We start from the raw sequence: 24,267 nt of genomic DNA, 5'->3' as shown, positions 1-24,267 counted from the left end.
ATAGGCCTAGCTTCGGGTGGCTACAGTGATGTGCGGGAGTGCATAAGCCGGGATGTCTCTCAGGGCTGTCAGAGGGAGACTTGCGCATCGGACGCTCCTGTAGACTGCACGTAAACCAGTGTCGCAGTGCAACAACTGATCCGGGCCAGTAGAACAGCGGAAAAGAGGAAGTATTTCAAGAAACTTGCGTCTTACGTCGACTCACACACCAAAAACACGCGATTATGAAGAGGCCCATCTCTGTCTTTTTTGCGGCTTAGGCGGTGATGATTATGCTTTTTATCTCAGCGACAATAATGAGGACGATGGACACCCGCGCCAGGATGGCGCACACCCGCTCCGGACTATTTGCACGGCCAACAGAGAACGAGGTGTCGGCGTCACTGTCTTTGGGTTACACACGTAACAATATCATCTTCAATATTTAAAGTTATAATTGCAATCTCCTATCACTCTGTGTTTTATTTTGACGGAAAGAAAAAAATTACACTGTTCACATGACCACATCGAATATTTCTTGTGAGACTTTCATGCAAATGCGGGCAATAGCGGAAATACTTGCTAGAAGTAATTACGACTGAGAAGAAACGTGAAGCAACTCAAGCGAGCCGCAAAATGATGGGAGGCGACGATGACGATGTCACTGCTGCAGTAACGATGATGATATGTACGTTTTTACACACACAACTCACAAGTTGCTCGTCCCGTAAACAGTCGAATATATATTATGCAATATGTGAACAATGTGAGCGCACCCAGGTCCTTTTGTTTCGTGTGCTACATGATTGAAGCAATGTGCTCTTCCATCCCCGTTTAAAACTTTTAACTGTCGCTTTGACACCACAACTGCATTCACTTTTGCAGAATTTTATACACATCTTAGGCACTGAATTTCTTGTAAATCATTTCCCTAATTTATACAACTGACATTTTTGCCGCTTTGATATAACGGTTCTAACAATTTTTATGCATAACGTACGTTGTCCTATGGCCGGCGGTGTTTGGTCGATTAAATGTTCCTTAGAAATACGTAAGAATGAAATATTTCTTTCTACTTAGCGTTGAAATCAACATCCGATTTTTTATCAACTTTCTCAAACAGCTAGTGCTACCTCCTTGGAAATACAGCCGAGCTCACATACAACGGCCCCACTCAAAACGAACCATCGGTTATAACGAACCAAACGCGCGTGACCGTCAAAATATACGTTATTTCAATGGTATAATATCCCGCGAACAACGAACCTCTTTGCGCTCTGCTGATCGGTTGCAGCGAACGGCCGGCGCCGCGATCTGGGTTGAGTTGACGGCCTCTGCCCAGCACTGCCGGCGCAGGTCGCTTTCCCGAACCTCCTCGAATGCCAAATGGGTAAATCGGGATTTTCCCGACTTCTGCCCAGGCAGTGGCTGGCTACACCCCTTTAAGGTGCGGCACGGCATTGTTTTTAATTTTATTGTCGGCGAGGCGGCGTCCGAAAGTGACCACGACGTTCCAGTGTGGCTTGAAAAAAAAAACCGGAGAAGTTATTTGGAGCTATGTAGAGCGCGGCATCTATAACGCAGATTAAACTGTGTTATTATACCAGATGTTGTCGGATAAAACGCACGCTATCAAAGGCGACACATGCAGTGGCGGGAAGAATAGCAAAGTGCGCGTCAAAGCTCTTCTGTCACTAACGGGGATGGCAGCGACCACCGCGTGCCCTTCGTCATCGGAAAGTTGAAAAGGCCGCGTTGCTTTAGGAGCAATGTCCCCGTGCCCTACCGGCAAAACTGTAAGGCTTGGATGATGCGCGATTTATTTGCGGATTGGCTGAGCGAGTTCGACTGTGACATGCAGAGGCAAGGTAGGCGCGTGTCGCTCGCGATGGATAACTGCTCTGCACACCACGTGCAAACATCCATGGCCGCAGTGACCCTGCTTTTCTTACCACCCAATCGAGCCGCCATCTACCGGAAGAAAAACGAAACGAGCACGCGACGCCATATTGGGGGATGGTGGTCGCGGGATTGCTGTTTATGGAGCTAACGGAGCGTGTGAGGGGCTTTCTCGGCTAGGCGATCCTGTTATATTCAGATTTAAGCGCAGAAATATGACTGAGCGAAAGAGTGATCTGTGGACTTTTCTCTATTGTCCACATTTTCGATCGACTTCGGAAATGCGCATTATACATCGAAAAATCAGTCAGGGAGGCACTGTCAGTGAAGCTTTTGGAGGTTTTCGCGTTTCATTTCCTTTTTTTTTTCGCTTTGAGAACGCAAATATTGAAAGTACATCCGTGTTAGCTCGCATCCTGCGCGTTTCTCACGAGGTCATTCCTGAAACGCTTCGCGCTTCGAAACTTGCGGGCTGTCTAGAGTTTGGAATGGGGGAGGGGGGGGGGGGGCTCTCGTGATATCACAGGAAACCTGCCAAAGAAAAAAACACAACGAAATGAATTGCATACCTGGTATTTTTTAACAGCATAGCTGTTTTAGCTGGCCGTAATGTGTAGCGCGTAACGTGTGCGGCGTGTAACGTGATGCCTTGCCAATATATTACCAATAAATTGCCAATGAATAATTAAATTACCAATAAATTGCCGAGCGCTGGGGAGCACGTGCCTCGCGGCGACCGCCGAGCATCCCCTGTACACGCAAAGGCCGCGGCTTTAGCAAAAACAAAAACTGCGAAAACCTTAAAGGGGGTGGCGGTAACACGCATTTATTTGATGTAGAAGGAACACAAAGACGCCATGTTATGGTTTAGCGAATTTAGGTGTCTAGGGGGAGAGGGATTAGGTAATGGGAGTTGGGGAAAAAGTAGGGTACATCCAAAGGTATATCCGATTGGGTGTGAAATTAAAGGAAATGCTGAAGACCAGAGTCCTCGACGAAGTTTCGTAGAGCGACGAGCAGGTGCCGTTTTTCGCAAGCGCGAGAAAATGCCGAGCGCTTGCGAGCGCGTGCCTCGCGGCGACCGCTGAGCGTCCTTTGCTCGCGCCGTGTACAACAAAACTGAGTGCACACTACCACTTAGAAAATTCCGCTCAAAAAATTTGGTCTTGGGAAAATAGGCTACGGTCGAACAGGAGGCCACGAGCGGTAAATGACGGATATACGGAATTACTTCGTAAGTTACTTGCGCTACTCATGGCGCTACGTGAAGGTTGCAACTCTCGCGGATCCCTTATTTCCTGTAACGTTTGGCAAACAAAAGAATGCGTAGTACTTCCCTAAAAGCCTACCGAACGTCCAGAATAAAAACAAAACGCAGGCGCGCAAAGCACGAACGGCACACTCGATGAAAACTCTACCCGCACGATAAAGTACGGGCTCACCGTTGCAGTGGGCCTTAATTACCAGCAGGTAGGAGTGCTCGGCGGTATATACAGGGCTAGAAAATAGGTAACTTTGGGACCTTTTTAGTCCTGCACATATTTTTCGTTTCGTGGCTTTTCATCCGGTCTAGTAATATTACTGCGCGAAGGGAAGTCGACACCCGCAATCGACTTCACGCAGGGCTCGAGTCAGGCTTCCGTTGATAAAAAAAGGATGTGCAACCTATTTCCGCGGTTGTCCTCGTATCATCTTTTTGCACAGCAATTTCCACGGCAGTTTTTTTTTAGTCTTAGACAACGATAAATGCCTATGTGCGCGTCATTAACCCCGGCCTATCATGTACACAGTGGTATCCGGAGATCCGGGAATCCCCCAACATGGCGGAAGCATACGCGGTTCCCGCAAGAGGGCGCCAGTTTTTGCATAAGGTCTATACCCGTTAGAAAGTGCACCCGCTTGATTTGGGAATAATAAGTGACTTTGAGGCATAGTATAGGCCCCGCATTTTTGAGCGCTTGTTCATAGCTGTTGACCGCCCGGCAGCCAACTTGCCGCTTCGAGGTTCGCTCTACATAGCTTTAGAGAATGAAGGCTGCCTGGTCGGAGGTGACAGCCACTTGCGTGCGGAATTGTTTCCGCAAGGCCGGCTTCGTCGACACACAACCTGCAGTCGAGCCTGATGCCTCCAATGGTCAGTCCGGCGGTGATTTGTGGCAGCGAGTCATGGACTCTGACATGGTGGCCATGACATCGATTGGGACGATTTTGTTTGTGCCGATGAAGATGCTGACACTGCGGAATCGTGCACGGACGAGAGTATCGCTAATGAAGTGCGGAGGAATAGTTAACCCTAACCGCTAATCGAGCGATGCGGAGGAATCGGAAGGAAACAACGCGAAACTTCTGAGCCTGCGCCTATATCGCTCCTGTTTCAATAGGCTACATAGAGTAACTTCAACAACTTGTTTACTCCAAGGGCCTCGGCGAAGATCACGCGGCTGCTACAAATCAACCAGAAACCACACTAATCAAGTCTTCCCTGCAGAAACATACAGCCATCACGGACTTGTTTGCAAAAAAGAAATTGTGTTTTGACAATTTTTTACAGTGGTTGATTATCTACGAACTTGGGGATATAACGAACGGAGGCCTTGTTGCGCTCAGGTTCGTTATAAGCGGCCTCCACTACCTTGAAAATGCAATGAATTCTGATTACAGTTTGTTAAAAGTCTAGTGTTGAAATACGGAGGTTTTCTACACTGATGATGCGGGGAAGTGCTTCATAATGTCTCATCCTATAACAAACTTCGTTCCAATAACAGTTAACTTCTGCTTCGTGCAACACCTCACCAACTGCAGCACATGCACTGCTTCATCAGTAACTTATGCAAGCGAGCTAGGTTGGTGATGACATAACCAGTCTGACCCAGCTTAAGTTTTTTTTTGGCCGCGACTTCCACTTCATCGCGCCATTTATATTCGGTCAATGCGGCAAAAACGGGATTGCTTCGTTTATGTTTTTTGCATCAGTGCTCTCATTTATATGAATGCGACGAAAGCGAATGCAAGCTAAAACGAATAGTGGTCACTGCCCCTCGCTAATATTTAGATGGAAACCCCTCCAAGCATACCAGATGGTGGTGTTCAATCCTTAGACGTTACCATTCTCTAGGCTTCTTCGAAATAAACGTACTAGCACTGTCGTCAATGTCCATATCGGTCGTCCCTGGCGTGTCCTAGCAAGATAACAAAATCGCTGGATCCTTTCACATTAAGTTCGGTCGGGCGCATCGCGCATGTAGCTACATGTCCAAATGGCGCTCTGGTAATGCGTATCGCACGGACTGCGGCTGGAAATCGCGACGACTGGGCGTTTTCGTAGAACTGACAGCTTGCCATACATCTGTGCTTTCCCGTCACCTCCGCTATCAGCGGCGATTTATACGAGTGTGATATTTGTGAAAAGTGTTCCCTGAAAGCTACATATCGAGTACAGTTGAAATGGAAAGGGGAATCCCAAAAAACCTGCCCCCCCCCTCTTTCCCCCGAAGTGCTGCCAACCCTATTACAGGCATTATTCGAATGTTCAGCCAGATATTGATCCCACCTTCCTTGTGCAGTGACTTTTTCTGACCACCGCGCACTGCAAGCCAGTCACATAATGTGACTAAGAAGAAAACTAGGTTCACTTCGAATATATCAAAGCCACGTAACATTACCTGGTACACGCCACCACGAAACAGACTAAAACTCGGTATATTTGATATACAGCGTACCAGACTGAACAAAAGTGATCTTATCCATTTCCCATGGGGAATTCTTTTACAGAAGACAACCATTTTTTGGAAGGCATAGAAATCATCCACAATCTTAATGGAACACGCATTTATACTACACTTCTCGTCTTAGTATTACCATCTTTCGAGGAAAACATCAAAAATGCATGTAGATTGCCTAACTCAGACCTACTCGTAATATTGCCGCGAACCATGCATTGGGTTTGTTTATTTGTGTTTTGCTTTTACCGCCTGGCTGCGCCGGTCTGTTTTATCTCTGTGCCAAGGGAAGCCCGTGTTCCAATCTTTCTTTCTGTACCGCATGTGTTATCTGTTCTGATAGGGAGAGCATTCCGATCTAACGTGAACAGCCCGGAATAATCTTCTTGTATCTACAATGTCCTCGATGCAAATCGACGGTTCGAGAACCACGCGCGCCGAAAGATAAAAAGCCGGCAGAGCAGACGCGGGGGTATTCGATTCTTCGACGTTCGCCGACGCACGTCACTTTTTTGACCGCTGTTTCGCCGCCTCTGAATTCTTTCGAGTTCTTAGGGGAGAACAAGTTCCCTTCAATAAATGTGTTTCTTTTCCAAAACAACTGCGTCATCCCTGGCTTTGTGACATCTGGTGGTGGTGCGGGGTAGCCCCCTTCATGCCCACTACAACCTCTGAAAGCCGCCAAGCCAGTCCAACAAAAGCGAGCCTGCGCCGGCAAGATTTACCACCCCAGTTCAATCTGCTACCCGAGAAAGCGAAGAAGATGTCGCAACCAGCACCATGGTCAACGAAACTGATCGTCCCGTCGTTCTGCAGCAGCCACGGGATCCGCCATCATTCCGAGGAGCCCCCGCAGAAGACCCAGAATAATGGTTGGAGAAACTGGAGCGCGATCGGAAATTCCACAGGTGGGACGACGCAGAAACGTTACGGCATGTTTTCTTTTACTCGAAAGATTCGGCTCGCACTTGGTTCGAGAACCACGAGAGCTCCTTGACAAACTGGGCTCAGTTCAAAACCGAGTTTCTGAAGACATTTACTACCGTGGTTAGAAAAAAACGCGCAGCACTTTTGCTGGAATCTCCAACGCAGCACCCCAACGAAGGGGTCATGATCTTCATCGAGGAGATGGAGCGACTTTTTCGCCGTGCGGACCCAGAAATGACGGAAGAAAAGAAACTACGGTTTCTGATGCGAGGTGGGAAGCAAGAGGTCTTCGTGTGCCTTGTTCGCAACCCCCCCCCACCTCAAGACCGTGTCCCAATTCCCGTCTGAGGCCACCGAAATGGAGAAGACGCTCGAAATTCGAAAGAGGCAGTACGACCACCAAATCAATTCGCTGGTTTCGGAGACGATTGGTGCCGGCGCTTTTAACTCCGACTCACAAGGCGACACCGTCTGTGCACTGGTGAGGGAGGAGCTGCGGAAACTTTTCCTTATGACGACGCCACACCCTCAAGTCGCTTCCCTGACTGACTTGATCCGGAAAGAAGTACAGAGGCTTTGGGAACTTCTATGCCGTCCGAAGCACCCCGCGAGCCAGTGGCTATGACCTACTCCGCGGCTGTTCGTCGACACCGCCCTGTTCCAACACGTCATCAAGAGGCCCCGCCCTACCGCCGCCCACTGTGGCCCGCCCGACCCCCTGGAGTACGAAACCAGACGCCGAGGAAGACTGACGTATGACGAACACCGGATAATCGTCCTCTGTTCTACCACTGCGGAGAGGCCGACCACGTCTACCGTCGCTGCCCATACAAGAGACTCGGACTTCGTGGTTTCTCCGTCGACGCACCACGCCCCCAACCCGGCCAGCGCCCATCTGACATTGAAGATCACCTGCCCAACACCAGCCGTTGACCAGCCCGTTTCAACCGTTCGCCGTCGCCCTACCCGTACCAGTCGCCGGACCACCGTAGCAACGCTGACTTCGCACGTGGAAGGTCCCCCAGCCCAAGCGGGGGAAACTAAAGGCGGCAGCTTCTGGAAGTGAAGTTGCACAACGGTGGAAAACCGAAAACCCTCCTACGACGCAACGATTCGCCGAAGACTATGACTTACGACATGTCCTCATCCCGACGACCCGACCTAACTCTGACGTGACTCCTGAATACGACGACAACCCCCTGGCGCGACGCGTACTTGACATGACCAAACCTGCTGCTGAGACGACGACACCGACGACGCACAGTAGCCGACCGTCAACACGCACAAGCCCAGATGCGACGCCCCGACGCACCCAGAACTCTAGGAAGGCAGCCTCCGACGTCCAGTTGTCGATCAGCGGCTTTGACGTAGTCGCCCTCATCGACACGGGAGCCGACTACTGGGTGATGAGCGGGTCATTCGCGTCTAAGCTGAAGACAGTTACGACAAGATGGGACGGTCAGCATATACGCACAGCAGGAGACCATCTCGTAACGCCAAGTGGAACGTGCACATCCCGCGTCACCATAGAAGGCATCATGTACCCTGCTGCGTTCGTAATTTTACCTAACTGCTCCCGCGACGCAATACTCGGAATGGACTTTTTGACCCAGAACGGCTCAGTAATTGATCTCTAGACCAACTCGAAAACTTTTTACTCTGAGCACTCCACAACGCCGCCACTAAACCCTGATCACCGTGCTGCTGTAAGGATCGCCGGCGATTACGTCACCCTGCCACCCCGCGCAAGCTTGATGATTGCCGTCTACTGTGACGATGCTGCTCCTAACATCGACGCTATCGTAGAGAGTGACCAATGGTTGCTTCTCAACCGCGGTGTCTCCATCGCTAGAGGCATTGCGCGCTTTAAGCAATGCAAATTCCAAGTTTTGGTCACCAATTTCACCGACGAGTACCAGCATCTAAACAAGGGCGCTGCAATTGCGTTCCTCGAAGAAAAGAAGAAGTCAAGTGATCGGGGTCGCTAACTTTGAATGCGCACGCGCACATGCTTCCAAGCCGCCGCAACCTTTCCACGTGAGCCCGGCGCTGCCGCAAGAAAATCGGGACAGATTACTGGATTTGCTCCGTCGCTACAGCGAGTGTTTTTCAGCAAACTCAAAATTACGTCAGACACCCCTATCCAAGCACCAAATTATAACCCAAGATTGAGCCCGACCTACCCGACAGTCACTGTACCGCGTCTCATCACACGAGCGGGAAGCCACCCGGACTCAAGTCGACGACATGCTCAGCAACGACATAATACAGCCATCGAAAAGTCCGTGGGCTGCGCCGGTCGTACTCGTGAAGAAAAAAGACGGCACATAAAGGTTCTGCGTTGTTGACAGGTGACTGAGAAAAATCACGAAAAAGGGCTTGTACCCCCTGCCACGAATCGACGATGCCCTCGGCCACCTCTGCCATGTGAAGTACTTCTCATCGATGGATCTGAAGACCGGCTACTGGCAAATTGAAGTGGACGACTGAGACCGAGAGAAGACTGCATTTATAACCCCTCATGGCCTATACTTGTTCTAGGTGATGCCTTTCGGGCTGTGCACGGCGCCAGCAACGTTTCAACGAGTCATGGAGACCGTGCTAGCAGGCCTGAAGTGGCACACCTGCCTCGTATACCTTGACGACGTTGTCGTATTCGCCCGGACTTTCAACGAACACCTCGCAAGGTTGGAGTCTGTACTCGAGGCCATTCGTACGTCGGGGCTAACGCTGAAGCCTGAAAAGTGCCGTTTCGCGTACGAGGAACTCACGTTCTTGGGCCACATCGTCAACGCCGCGGGAGTCTTACCTGACACAGAAAAACTTCAGCCGTTGCGAACTTCCCAAGGCCGAAATACAAGAAGGGCATGCGAAGATTTCTCGGACTGAGCGCATACTACCGGCGCTTCGTCGCAAACTTTGCACGCATTGCAGATCCGCTCACGCGCTTGACGAAAGATAGCACCCCTTTCAGCTTGGACAACGAGCAAGAAAATGCATTCGGCGAGCTGAAAAAACGCCTGCAAAGCCCGCCCGTTCTCGTTAATTCCGACTAAATGTCGAAACGGAAATACACACGGACGCCAGTGATGTAGGCTTGGGTGCCGTCCTCGTCGAAAAACAAAGCGGGTACGAAAAGGTAATCGCTTATGCCAGCCGTGGTCTGTCGAAGGAGGAGAAAAACTACTCTGCCTCTGAGAAACAGTGCCTGGCAATTATATGAGCGATTTCAATATTTTGCCCATACGTGTGTGGAAGACCGTTCAAGGTTGTGACAGACCACCACGCGCTGTGTTGGCTCGCCAATTTCAAGGACTCCTCTGGCCGTCTTGGCCGGTGGAGCTTGCGCCTGCAGGAGTTCGACGTTACAGTCGTTTATAAATCCGGCAGGAAACACTCGGACGCCGACTGCCTGTCCCGCGCCCCCGTCGACCCACCAGCACAAGACACTGATGAAGACAGCGCGTTCTTTGGAATCGTGACGGAGAGCGACCTAGCCGAACAGCAGCGTGCCGACCCTTACTTACGCGTTATAATTGACTTCCTCGAGGGATGCAACGTCATCGTACCTAGAACACTCAAACGCAGCTTACCGGCATTCAGCCTGAGAAACTCCGTCCTCGTGAAGAATTTCAGCCCCGGAACGAGAACGAATTACCTTCTTGTCATCCAAGCAGACCTTCGTGACGAAATTTTGAAAGCGTGCCACGATGACCCGTCTTCCAGACATCTCGGCAAAGTCTGCACAATTGGAAAAATCAAGGCGAAGTACTACTGGCCCCGCCTTATATCCGATGTCACCCACTACGTTCGGAGCTGCCGTGACTGTTAGCGACGAAAAACGCCACGGACGAGACCCGCCGGACTTCTCCAGCCGATCGCCGTCCCATCAAGGCCCTTAAAACAGATTGCAATGGACCTTCTGGGCCCGTTCTCTACGTCACGATCCGAGAACAAGTGGATTGTCGTAGCAACAGACTACATGACGCGCTACGCGGAGACCGCCACTCTTCCGAGGGGGACTGCACAAGAAGTCGCCAAGTTTTTCACAAGACAAGTTGTGCTGCGACATGGAGCCCCTGATGTCCTCATCACGGACCGCGGAACGGCCTTTAGTGCGGAGCTCATGCAAGGAATCTTACGCTACAGCAAGACGGATCACGGAAGAACGACGGCGTACCACCCCCAAACGAACGAACTAACGGAACGTTTGAACAAGGTGATTGTGGATATGCTGTCCATGTACGTCGACGTTGAACATAAGACTTGGGACGAAGTGCTCTCGTAGGTCACGTTTGCGTACAACCCGGCTATCCAAGAAACAACGCAGATGACACCGTTCGAGCTCGTCTACGGAAGACTGCCGACTACAATGCTTGACGCCATGCTGCCTCATGTAGAAGATGACGACCGGAACGCCGACGTCCAAGGATGCCTTCAGCGTGTGGAGTAGGCCTGCCAGGTCGCTCGAGTTCTTATAACGGGCCAGCAGCTGGTGGATGCCGGCCGCTACAACATCCCACGCCGAGTCTCCAAGTACCACACAGGGGATCGTGTGTGGGTTTGGACTCCTATCCGACGACGCGGACTGAGTGAGAAATTTATGCGACGATATTTCGGACCCTACAAGAATCTACGACGTGTTGGCCAACATACCTACGAAGTGATCCCCGAGGGTGACTCCGGCATATCACGACGACACACGCGTCCCGAATTCGTCCATGTGGTTCGCTTAAAACCTTTCGACAGACGATGACGAACTTTTATTTTTATTTGTTCGTACTGTCGCTTATATTAGGATCGCGTCGATGCACTCTTAGAGGGGGGGGTAATGCCCAGAACCATGCATTGGGTTTGTTTATTTGTGTTTTGCTTTTACCGCCCGGCTGTGCCGGTCTGTTTTATCTCTGTGCCAAGGGAAGCGCGTGTTCCATTATTTCTTTCTGTACCGCATGTGTAATCTGTTCTGATAGGGAGAGCATGCCGTTCTAACGTGAACAGCCCGGAATAATCTTCTTGGATCTACAATGTCCTCGATGCGAATCGACGGTTGGAGAACCACGCGCGCCGAAAGATAAAAAGCCGGCAGAGCAGACGCGGGGGTATTCGATTCTTCGACGTTCGCCGATGCACGTCACTTTGTCGACAGCTGTTTCGCCGCCTCTGTATTTTTTCGAGTTGTTAGGGGAGAACAAGTTCCCTCCAATAAATGTGTTTCTTTTCCAAAACAACTGCGTCGTCCCTGGCTTTGTGACATCTGGTGGTGGTGCGTGGTAGCCCCCTTCATGCCCACTACAACCTCTGAAAGCCGCCAAGCCAGTCCAACAAGAGCCAGCCTCCGCCGGCAAGATTTACCACCCGAGTTCAATCTGCTACCCGAGAAAGCGAAGAAGAAAGACGTCGCAACCAGCACCATGGTCAACGAAGCTGATCGTCCCGTCGTTCTGCAGCAGCCACGGGATCCGCCATCATTTCGAGGAGCGCCCGCAGAAGACCCAGAATAATGGTTGGAGAAACTGAAGCGCGATCGGAAATTCAACAGGTGGGACGACGGAGAAACGTTACGGCATGTTTTCTTTTACTTGAAAGATTCGGCTCGTACTTGGTTTGAGAACCACGAGAGCTCCTTGACAAACTGCGCTCAGTTCGAAAGCGAGTTTCTAAAGACCTTTACTACTGTGGTTAGAAAAAAAACGCGCAGCACTTTTGCTGGAATCTCGAACGCAGCACCCCAACGAAGGGGTCATGATCTTCGCCGAGGAGATGAAGCGACGTTTTCGCCGTGCGGACCCAGAAATGACGGAAGTAAAGAAACTGCGGTTTCTGATGCGAGGTGGGAAGCAAGAGGTCTTCGTGTGCCTTGTTCGCAACCCCCCCCCCTCAAGACCGTGTTCGAATTCCCGTCTGAGGCCACCGAAATGGAGAAGACGCTCGAAATTCGAAAGAGGCAGTACGACCGCCAAATCAATTCGCTGGTTTCGGAGACGATTGGTGCCGGCGCTTTTAACTCCGACTCACAAGGCGACACCATCTGTGCACTGGTGAGGGTGGAGCTGCGGAAACTTTTCCTGACGACGACGCCACACCCTCAAGTCGCTTCCCTGACTGACGTGATGCGGGAAGATGTACAGCAGGCTTTGGGAACTTCTATGCCGTCCGAAGCACCCCGCGAGCCAGTGGCTATGACCTACTGCGCGGCTGTTCGTCGACACCGCCCTGTTCCAACACGTCATCAAGAGGCCCCGCCCTACCGCCGCCTACTGTCGCCCGCCCGACCCCCTGTAGTACGAAACCAGACGCCGAGGAAGACTTACGTATGACGACCACGGGATAATCGTCCTCTGTGCTACCACTGCGGAAAGGCCGACCACGTCTACCGTCGCTGCCCATACAAGAGACTCGGATTTCGTGGTTTTTCCGTCTACGCACCACGCCCCCAACCCGGCCAGCGCCCATCTGACATTGAAGATTACCTGCCCAACACCAGCCGTTGACCAGCCCGTTTCAACCGTTCGCCGTCGCCCTACCCGTACCAGTCGCCGGACCACCGTAGCAGCGCTGACTTCGCACGTGGAAGGTCCCCCAGCCCAAGCGGGGGAAACTAAAGGTGGCAACTTCTGGAAGTGAAGTTGCACAACGGTGGAAAACCGAAAACCCTCCAACGACGCAACGATTCGCCGAGGACTGTGACTTACGACATGTACTCATCCCGACGACCCGACCTAACTCTGTCGTGACTCCTGAACACGACGACAACCCCCCGGCGCGACGCGTACTTGACATGACCAAACCTGCCGCTGAGACGACGACACCGACGAAGCACAGTAGCCGACCGTCAACACGCACAAGCCCAGATGCGACGCCCCGACGCACCCAGAACTCTAGGAAGGCAGCATCCGACGTCGAGTTGTCCATCGGCGGCTTTGACGTAGTCGCCCTCATCGACACGGGAGCCGACTACTGGGTGATGAGCAGGTCATTCGCGTCTAAGCTGAAGAAAGTTACGACAAGATGGGACGGTCTGCATATACGCACAGCAGGAGACCATATCGTAACGCCAAGTGGAACGTGCACATCCCGCGTCACCATAGAAGGCATCACGTACCCTGCTGAGTTCGTAATTTTACCTAACTGCTCCCGCGACGCAATACTCGGAATGGACTTTTTGACGGCGAATAGCGCAGTAATTGATCTCTAGACCAACTCGAGAACTTTTTCCTCTAATCACTCCACAACGCCGCCACTAAACCCCGATCACCGTGCTGCTGTAACGATCGCCGACGAATACGTCACCCTGCACACCGCGCAAGCTTTATGATCGCCGTCTACTGTGAGGATGCTGCTCCTAACATCGACGCTATCGTAGAGAGTGACCAATGGTTGCTTCTCAACCGCGGTGTCTCCATCGCAAGAGGCATTGCGCGCTTTAAGCAATGCAAATCCCAAGTTTTGGCCACCAATTTCACCGAGTAGTACCAGCATCGAAACAAGGGCGCTGCAATTGCGTTCCTCGAAGAAACGAAGAAGTCAAGTGATCAGGGTCGCTAACTTTGAATGCGCACGCGCAGATGCTTCGAAGCCGCCTCAACCTTTCGACGTCAACCCGGCGCTGCCGCAAGAAAATCGAGACAGATTACTGGATTTGTTTCGTCGCTACAGCGAGTGTTTTTCAGCAAACTCAAAATTACGTCAGACACTCCTAGCCAAGCACCCAATTATAACCCAAGATTGAGCCCGACCTACCCGACAGTCACCGTACCGCGTCTCTTCACACGAGCGGGAAGCCACCCGGACTCAAGTCGACGACATGCTCAGCAACGACATGATACAGCTATCGAAAAGTCCGTGGGCTGCGCCGGTCGTACTCGTGAAGAAAAAAGACGGCACATTAAGGTTCTGCGTTTACCACCGGCGACTGAGAAAAATCACGAAAAAGGACTTGTACCCCCTGCCACGAATCGACGACGCCGTCGGCCACCTCTGCCATGTGAAGTACTTCTAATCGATGGATCTGAAGACCGGCTACTGGCAAATTGAAGTGGACGAGAGAGACCGAGAGAAGACTGCAGTTACAACCCCTCATGGCCTATACTTGTTCTAGATGATGCCTTTCGGGCTGTGCACGGCGCCAGCAACGTTTCAACGAGTAATGGACACTGTGCTAGCTGGCCTGAAGTGTCACACCTGCCTCGTATACCTCGACGACGTTGTCGTATTCGCCCGGACTTTCAACGAACACCTCGCAAGGTTGGAGTCAGTACTCGAGGCCATTCGTACGTCGGGGCTAACGCTGAAGCCTGAAAGTTGCCGTTTCGCGTATGAGGAACTCACGTTCTTGGGCCACGTCGTCAACGCCGTGGGAGTCTCCAAGTCCGAAAGACAAGAAGGGCATGCGAAGATTTCTCGGACTGTGCGAATACTACCGGCGCTTCGTCGCAAACTTCGCACGCATTGCAGACCCGCTCACGCGCTTGACGAAAGATACCACCCCTTTCAGTTTGGACAACGAGCAAGAAAAATCATTCAGGGAGCTGAAAAACGCCTGCAAAGCCCGCTCGTTCTCGCTAATTCCGACTAAACGTCGAAACGGAAATACACACGGACGCCAGTGATATAGGCTTGGGTACCGTCCTCGTCGAAAAAGAACGCGGGTACGAAAAGGTAATCGCTTATGCCAGCCGTGGTCGGTCGAAGGAGGAGAAAAACTACTCTGCCTCTGACAAAAAGTGCCTGGCAATTATTTGAGCAATTTCAAAATTTCGCCCATACGTGTATGGAAGACCGTTCAAGGTTGTGAAATACCACCACGCGCTGTGTTGGCTCGCCAATTTTGAAGGACTCCTCTGGCCGTCTTGGGCGTTGGAGCTTGAGCCTGCAGGATTTCGACGTTACAGACGTTTATAAATCCGGCAGGAAACACACCGACGCCGACTACCTGTCCTGTGCCCCCGTCAACCCACCAGCACAAGACTCTGATGAAGACAGAGCGTTCTTCGGAATCGTGACGGAGAGCGACCTAGCCGCACAGCAGCGTGCCGACCCTTACTTACGCGTTATAATCGACTACCTCGAGGGATGCAACGTCGCAGTACCTAGAACACTCAAACGCAGCTTACCAGCATTCAGCCTGAGAAACTCCGTCCTCGTGAAGAAGAATTTCAGCCCCGGAACGAGAACGAATTCCCTTCTTGTCATCCCCGCAGACCTTCGTGACGAAATTTTGGAAGTGTGCCACGACGACCCGTCTTCCAGACATCTCGGCACAGCATGAAAAATTTGAAAAAATCAAGGCGAAGTACTACTCGCCCCGCCTTATATCCGACGTCACCCACTACGTTCGGAGCTGCCGTGACTGTTAGCGACGAAAAACGCCACGGACGAGACCCGCCGGACTTCTGCAGCCGATCGCCGTCCCATCAAGGCCCTTCAAACAGATTGGAAGGGACCTTTTGGGCCCGTTCCCTACGTCACAATCCGAGAACAAGTGAATTGTTGTAGCAACAGACTACATGACGTGCTACGCGGAGACCGCCACTCTTCCGAGGGGGACTGCACAAGAAGTCGCCAAGTTTTTCATAAGACAAATTGTGCGGCGACATGGAGCCCCTGAAGTCCTCATCACGGACCGCGGAACGGCCTTTACTGCGGAGCTCATGCAAGGAATCTTACGCTACAGCAACACGGATCACCGAAGAACGACGGCGTACCACCCCCAAACAAACGGACTAACGGAACGTTTGAACACGATGATTGCGGATATGCGGTCCATGTACGTCGACGTTGAACATAAGACTTGGGACGAAGTGCTCCCGTATGTCACGTTTGCGTACAACACGGCTATCCAAGAAACAACGCAGATGACACCGTTCGAGCTCATCTACGGAAGACTGCCGACTACAATGCTTGACGCCATGCTGAATCACGTAGAAGATGACGACATGAACACCGCCGTCCAAGGATGCCTTCAGCGTGCGGAGTAGGCCCGCCAGCTCGCTCGAGTTCGTATAACGGACCAGCAGCTGGTGGATGCCGGCCGCTAACACATCCCACGCCGAGTCTCCAAGTACCACACAGGGGATCGTGTGTGGGTTTGGAGTCCTATCCGACGACGCAGACTGAGTGAGAAATTTATACGACGATATTTCGGACGCTACAAGAATCTACGACGTGTTGGCCAACATACCTACGAAGTGATACCCGATGGTGACTCCGGTACATTACGACAACACACGCGGCCCGAAGTCGTCCATGTGGTTCGCTTAAAACCTTTCGACAGACGATGACGAACTTTTATTTTTATTTGTTCGTACTGTCGCTTATATGAACATCGGGTAGATGCATTCTTAGAGGGGGGGTAATGCCGAGAACCACGCATTGGGTTTGTTTATTTTTGTTTTGCGTTTACCACCCGGCTGCGCCGGTCTGTTTTATCTCTGTGCCAAGGGAAGCGCGTGTTCCATTCTTTCTTTCTGTTCCGCATGTGTTATCTGTTCTGATAGGGAGAGCATTCCTATCTAACGTGAACAGCCCGATAATCTTCTTGGATCTACAATGTCCTCGATGCGAATCCACGGTTCGAGAACCACGAGCGCTGAAAGATAAAAAGCCTGCAGAGCAGACGCCGGGGTATTCGATTCTGCGACGTTCGCCGACGCACGTCACTTCGTTGACCGCTGTTTCGCCGCACTAGTATTCTTTTGGGTTGTTAGGGGAGCACTAGTTCGAACCAATAAGCTTGTTTCTTTTCCCAAGCAACTGCGTCGTCCCTGGCTTCGTGACAATATCATAGCCTATTTTCTGCCATGATATGACACTACGAATAGCGTTAGTACCTAACACAACACGATAATTGTACAAGCTTTTGAAATATTTTTAGCTCTTAAGCAACGTGATACGGAGGCACACAACACGTGGGAATTAACTGCGAAAAGTTTGTCATGTCAACAAACTTGAAACACCAAACTCAGTCACCATCTGGAACACGCCGCCTTGGTGCAGGTGTGCACTAAGGGAAACAGCTATTTTCGACGCATGCCTCTTCATCTCAGCACAAATCCGTAATTCCGCATCGTCCCTGTAATATCCACAACGTCACAATTCTAAGCATCGCCTTCCTTGCATGACAGCTGTTTTAATATACTTTACTCTTAAAAACAAGATGTCCGGTATGTGGGCCCTGCACAATATCCTAACAAACTGACATTTAGCATCGCGTATTAAACCCATTAGCAGAGCAATATGAGCACATGAGCAACGAGGCTCTCCATGTCTGCAGCTATGGGCCTCGTGCGCTTGTATGGTGGCGCCACTGATGCGCTGTGTTCAGCGCCATCTTGCGGGCAACGGAGGCATAATTTCTGAAGTCCGTGAGCAAACGACGTCCGGAGGATAGTATTCCCTGCAGTACGATTATTAGACGAGAAAGAAGGAATGACCGCTATTTCGTTGCCATGCGATACGAACAGCCAAACGGTACTTTATTAAATAGAATATGGTATATGGTTCGCAAAGGCGACAGGAAAGCGATGCATCACACAAAAAAACAGTTTTAAACAAGCGCGGTTTTGTCTCCGCGCAGCGCGCGGTCACGCTGTCATTTCGCAACGGCTTCCACTGAACACCAGCAGCGCCGCCCAAATAAAAGATAAAAATAAAAAGACGGAAGCCCGCGATGTTACCAAGAGAACGAGAGGAGTGCAGGAGTGTGCGTCTGTGTGTGCATCGCCTCCCGGAAGCGATAATGTATGTGTGAGGGAGAGTGTGATCGCTGGCTCCACCAGTGGAAAATTTTTTGTGGGGCCGCCGGCCCCCGAACAGCATGAAATAACGGCATAACGTCCCAACGACGCCAGCAACGCCTAGCTTCGTTGCTGTGGGCTCGCTTTGGTGGATTTGATTTATTTAGCCTTAGATCAGAACTGCTGGCATAACCAAGCAGTTGGCGGAAAGCGTATTGTGAGGAGAAGACAGAGTACGCGACTTCATGGTGCTTGCAGAAGCGAATTTCTCCTGTGTGTACACTCCCCTGTGCCTTGTACATGTCAGGAAGTGATTTGATGTGTTGTGTGTGTGTGAAATCGCGGCGAAAGGTTTGTGTGTATACATTGCGACACCAAGGATAAGCGGCTTCAAGAGCCCGAAGATTCAGGTTTGTAGAGGCAGGTATTTGAAAATGCCAACTGCTTGAGTAAACTCTACCTCAAACTGCTGAAACTACGATGAGTTCGTTGGATGGGCTCATAAAAATATCGCAATGCTTTTTGAAGTGCTTTCATAGGTTTATATATGCATACTTAATATGCGAATAATTTTGGACGTAGATGCGCGAGACGAGGCTTTCATGAAAGCCTCTGAACGTTTATTTACCTTGTTTATCGCTCGACATAGACACGGGCACAGATATGGTAGATCGCACAACAGGAGCTTTAATTGTGCACGAATGATTCCTCTCGCATTCGGAGTGACCTTGATAAAATAAGACCATTTTGAATAATGGAGATTGTTTCAAAGCTGACAGAGGTACATGATGTTTGTGTGACTACGCTGCAAGTTATCTTTGTCAGCAAAAATATTTTGCGGAACAAGCCCCACTTGAACTCGTTTTTCAAATGCAAACTACAAGTTGTACATGTTTGAGATATTTGAGAGTCCTTTAAATAAAAGTGTAGATGCGAGTCTCCGAATTGTGGCTGGTGTGTGTCCATCTGTTTACGGTTGTGTCGCAGTGTAGCGTGAATATTTACGTTTCTGTTTTCATTTTAAAGCTTCATATTTTGCTGGTATGACTACGTACAGTTCAAGCATGCATATCCGTGGGTTGCTCCATGTATTTTCTGATGCGTGCACAGATGCGTGCACACCAAAGGCTAATTGAGGCGCTACAAAAATATGCACTGGATACACGGCATTTTTTTTTGCAGCGGTCTTACAGCAAGTAGCGTGCACATACGCAAATGCATTTATGGATCTGTTCTTTTTATTTCTTTTCGGGTACTATGTGCCATAGAGTTTCTCAATGAGTTAATGAGAAACTCTATGCTATGTGCTTCGGGAACGTCGGCGTCGCAGGCAGCTGATCCGTGTAGTGTCGTCTGCTTGTATTGGAGAAGGGGCGCTTTCTAAATTATTTCGGCTTGTATTCACGCACAACTCGTCAGCGTAATATTTCTGTTATTATAACAATTGTGAATTTAAAAAAACGTAGTAATTGTTGTATACTTATTTTACGGTTGTTGTTTAAATTAAGCCGCGTAGCGAACTGCTGTATATGTTTATTTTTTTCTTAAGAAAAAATTCCGCTGCCGCTCCCAGGTGGCGCCACATGTTTATTTGAAACTGCAGTGCACGAGGCCCATAGGCCAGCGAACTGCTATTATCGTCAGCGCCACCGCCACTACTGACACTTTCACCATTACGACCAGCGCCCACGAGGCGGGGTGGGATTGTCCCTTTTACGGTAGTGGTCTTCTTACCTTCTTATACCAAATGCTGCTACCGCTCCTTCCGTTGATGTCCTCTTCGGCACCCTCGAAACCGTATCCTCAAACGGCGGTACATTCCGCTGTCCGTAGTCATATATTCAAGGCGTTCGTTTACTTGGCCCTGCGACACGGCGAAGACAATCATGATGTTACCCATACCGCCTACACTTATATTTACCCCAACTAACTAACGAACTCTACATAATATAGCCTCCTCGTAATGCAACCCTTGATAACAATATCCACCCTTGTTCCTTCAACGCCGCATGGAAAAACCACCCACCCCATCGCACCCTGTACCACATGGTGCGTCAATCCTTCTTAACATCTATCCGTACACGTCCACCGTTCCTTCCCCTTCCATCCGTCGGTATGCCTAGCAAGTTGTATCGAAATAACCACTCTGCCAATCGGGCCCACGTAGCCACCACGGCCAAAATAATCCCAAACATCAGGGTCCTCTAATCGCCCGGCGATCACCAGTAAAACAATATTAGTCCAGGTTGTTCACAACTAATTCGTTCCTAACTTTCCGTCACCTTTCATTGCATCAATATCTTGAAACGCTGACCTCACCACGGCTCAAAGATACCAGTAACTTGTTTAATATTGCGAACTCGTAATAAATGCCCCCTGCTTGCAAGAAAGTAAAAGAATGGTGCGAAGACCGCATAAATATGTTCATTTCAACATTCAGCAAATAGCTGAACATTGCGTCTACTCATTTTGGGGAAAATTGGGGCGCACTCAATTTTATTTGCTTCCAAAACCTCCGTAGTCGACAATGTGGTTTTCCGGCAAGTGTTTCCTAAATAGCGTTCCGCTTTAGGTGTGGGTAATTAAAAAATATATATAGAACTTGCACATAAGCAAGATTGCTTAAAAGAACAGATTCATTTTATAACTAGTATTCAAATGTGTTTGTGTAAATATAATTTTTGTAAATATAACTTCGTGATGCTTATCTCTGCCCGTTTGTCTTGCAAAATTTATGGTCATTTTTAACACCTTTGCCTCCAACTTGACCCTCTCTCTACAATTTGCGTAATGTCAAGATCTTACTATGACTGAAAATACCTTTAGGCAACAACGTTTACTAAACTATTCTACTTGCGGTGCTGGTTCCATTGTCTGCATTGACAAACTCAACAGAATATTATTTATTGCTAGGATTAGCTCACTCCAGTTCAGTCTTGAACGTGCAATACGTTTTTAAGCTGTTGTGCACTATATACAAGGCCACTGCACTGACCTCGTATACACGGCTCGACTCCTCAGCATGCGGGTGCAGTTGCGACGAAACCCACCTGGGCATTGAATTCATTGCTTCTTGAAGGGCAGTGTGCCGTTCAATTGACGTAGACGCGGCACAGAAAAAATGTCCGCTTATCAACTCGTTATTCGGAAATCTGATCAAAGGACGAGTATTCTTCGTAGCGTGTCACGTAAGTGCCACGTTTCTCTGCTCCGACCACCTATCACGCTGCTCTCCCACTCAGCCAGTCGTTTGATGACGAACGGGCAGGAGTTTACTATAGCAAAGTCAATCTTGGATAGCTGGCACTGGTGGCGGTCCTTCTGTTTAAGCCTTTGTTGCGCTTGTCGCTTGTGCCACATCATCGACGTACGTGCGCGAGCGCCATTTAAATCGAAAGCTTTTGAAGGCTGATTATTTGTTTGTGGAAACTGTGGCACCTTATCTAAACACAAAGAATTTCCACACAGATGGGTTGGTAGATCTAAAAGCTCGGCCAACACCGGTATGCAAAGAGTGCGTGCTTCCAACCGAGGTTCCATTGTGTCAAAGCGGTTACGTGAAAATACTGAGAAAAAATACGTTTCAGTAAACAACAAACACATCTATTATGAAGAAGGAGTGGGATATAACTTATTCATCTAATCAACCTGTGGGACAATCTGCTACACCCACACGTGTAGGGTAGTGTAAACAATAAACCATTTTTGCCACAGGCCTCACGCCGTCCACCGGACGTCACGCGCGTGTCGCTGGGCAAGCATTCCTTCCAACCTAGCGTCAGAAGGGCGATGTGCTTGCAGCTGCTCTCCGCCTGAAAGACACGTCAGCACACCCCACCACTCCTAGTTCTGAAGCCGCAGCAAACCTGCTAGTTCGACCTCTTGCCTCCTCCACGGTCGTTATCTTCACTAGCGACCAGCCTGGACGTTCTCGGGCGACACATCATCGATTAGCCAACAAAAACCGTGGCGCTGTCTCCTTCCAGATCGCGGCATCTGATCCGTTAACTTCTCCTCACGGTCGGACTGGTCCCAATTGAAGATACGCCTTCTCAGCTACCGGGCTTCTTCAGGGCTAAGCTATCGACCCAAAGAGTGCCAGGTGGACACACTGGTCCACCTTAGGTGACCCTAGGCAGAAGACATATTTAACACATTCAAGTTTTTTTTTTGTCGAGGAGAAAAAGTTCAACGATGTGCTAAATGGTTTCAAAGATTATATCATATCTCGCCGAAACATCTCCGAGCGGACTAAATTCAACGCCCGAGTCAAGATGTACGGTGAGTCAGTACAAGATTTCCAAGATTTATGATACATATGCACAGCCTAGCAGAGACTTTTACTATGGGGACCTTCGCGAAGAGTTCATCTGCGATAGACTAGTCGTGGGGCTCAATAACCACAACCTGTCACAAGCTCTGCAGTTTGAGTCAAGGTTAGACCTCATGAAGGCTTTATTGTGTTGTGCAGGTGGGAAATTTAGAAATGGACATCAAACGGCCCAATGCGGCCTGTCCCGTGGCCTCAGTGGGCGAGCCGATTAGGTTGCTGTGTTGCAGAAACAATAAGCTGCCGATGACGATAGAAAGACACATACAATTCCGTATTTGTCACAACAATAAAGCGTGGGTCCTGCAAGATTCATTTAGCTAATTGGCTAAAAATGTAGAAATTTCGAGCCAAATTGGCGAGATTATGGATACAAAATTAGCTAATTGGCTAGAAATCTGGACTGCGTCTATATTGGCCGGTCATCATTTTTTACACATTGGAAGGGAAAGTATTTTTTGATAGTTGAATCTTTCGACAAATCTAAAGCTCTCTAGTCTCATTTTGTAATCCTGGTCTCCAAGTTTCTTCAAGGCATCCTTGGCAAGTCATGCGATGCTAAGAGCAAGCCCCAAGTCTCCTGAACCAAACCCTATGACAGACCTCATTGATCGAGATCTGAGCCAGGTGTGCTAAGCAAGACAGATGCCAACCTTTTGGAAGGATTAAAATACACAGGAATTAAAATCATGAGGAGAATCCCCATCCGCTAGGACAATACCGTAATACCAACAAAACACATCATCTTAACTTTCAAGCTATCAAAACTTCACGAACGTATCAATGTCGGTTTCATTAGGTGTCGATTACAAACCTACATAGCTAACTCGTGCCGCTGCTCTAAGTGTGAGCGGTTGGAGCTCGTTACAAACCCTTGGCGCGGCAAAACAGCTTGTGGAAAATACGCCCCAAGGGTCACCTAAAGAAAACTTCTACTCCACCACCTTCACTTGTGCTTACTGCCGGGATGGCACCAACATACTCTCTGATTTGCGAGAAATTCAAACAAGGAACGTGAAATAATAAAGTTCCCAGTAACAAAAAAACCCTCTGTCTAGACGCGCATGAAGAGGTTGGCCCCTTTTTCCTCGGTACCGTCACGCCGACGCAGCTCGCCAGGAGCGGAGCGGCGCCTAGGTACGGCAATCATTGATTTCAGCGAGGCAGACTTTGTTTCGCCTCCTGGGGTACCTGACGCAACCCATCCCGTACGCGACGCAGGGCCCCTTATCCGCTATGGCGGCTACAAAACCATCAGGACCAACTGCGCCCATTCAGTGGACTTGTGCATTGACGCTCCCTAGCGCGCTACTTTCCTCTACCCCGCCTCTCTTTGTGGAGGAGAATCTGTTCAAGATGGTGTACCGTACCCCACAACCCAAGGATCAGTGCATCATCATCGTCGCCTGGCCGAATCGGCCGCGGATAGCATTGGCGAGAGGTTTGACGTGTTTGTCGGTCGTCTCCAAATGGGATATCCTGGAATACCACAGCGGCATGTGCTTCTGTGTTGTGGGCGCCTCGGCCACCGCAGCTGAGAAACTAAACTGATGGGTGCGGTCGTCCTTAGCGGCGTGAAGACGCCAACCTCGGCGTATTTACGCCACTGAGGACATCCGCACCGCTAGCGGCTCCAAGGTCAGCAATGCCGAATTTGGAACCACCCTGGCGCCCT

The sequence above is a fragment of the Haemaphysalis longicornis genome, unplaced genomic scaffold (genome assembly GCF_048455015.1).
Source record: "Haemaphysalis longicornis isolate Haplotype H1 unplaced genomic scaffold, Haemaphysalis longicornis Haplotype H1 scaffold_8, whole genome shotgun sequence".
NCBI lineage: Eukaryota > Metazoa > Arthropoda > Arachnida > Ixodida > Ixodidae > Haemaphysalis > Haemaphysalis longicornis.
The sequence above is the reverse complement of the archived record's forward strand: the minus strand, read 5'-3'. Positions refer to the sequence as shown.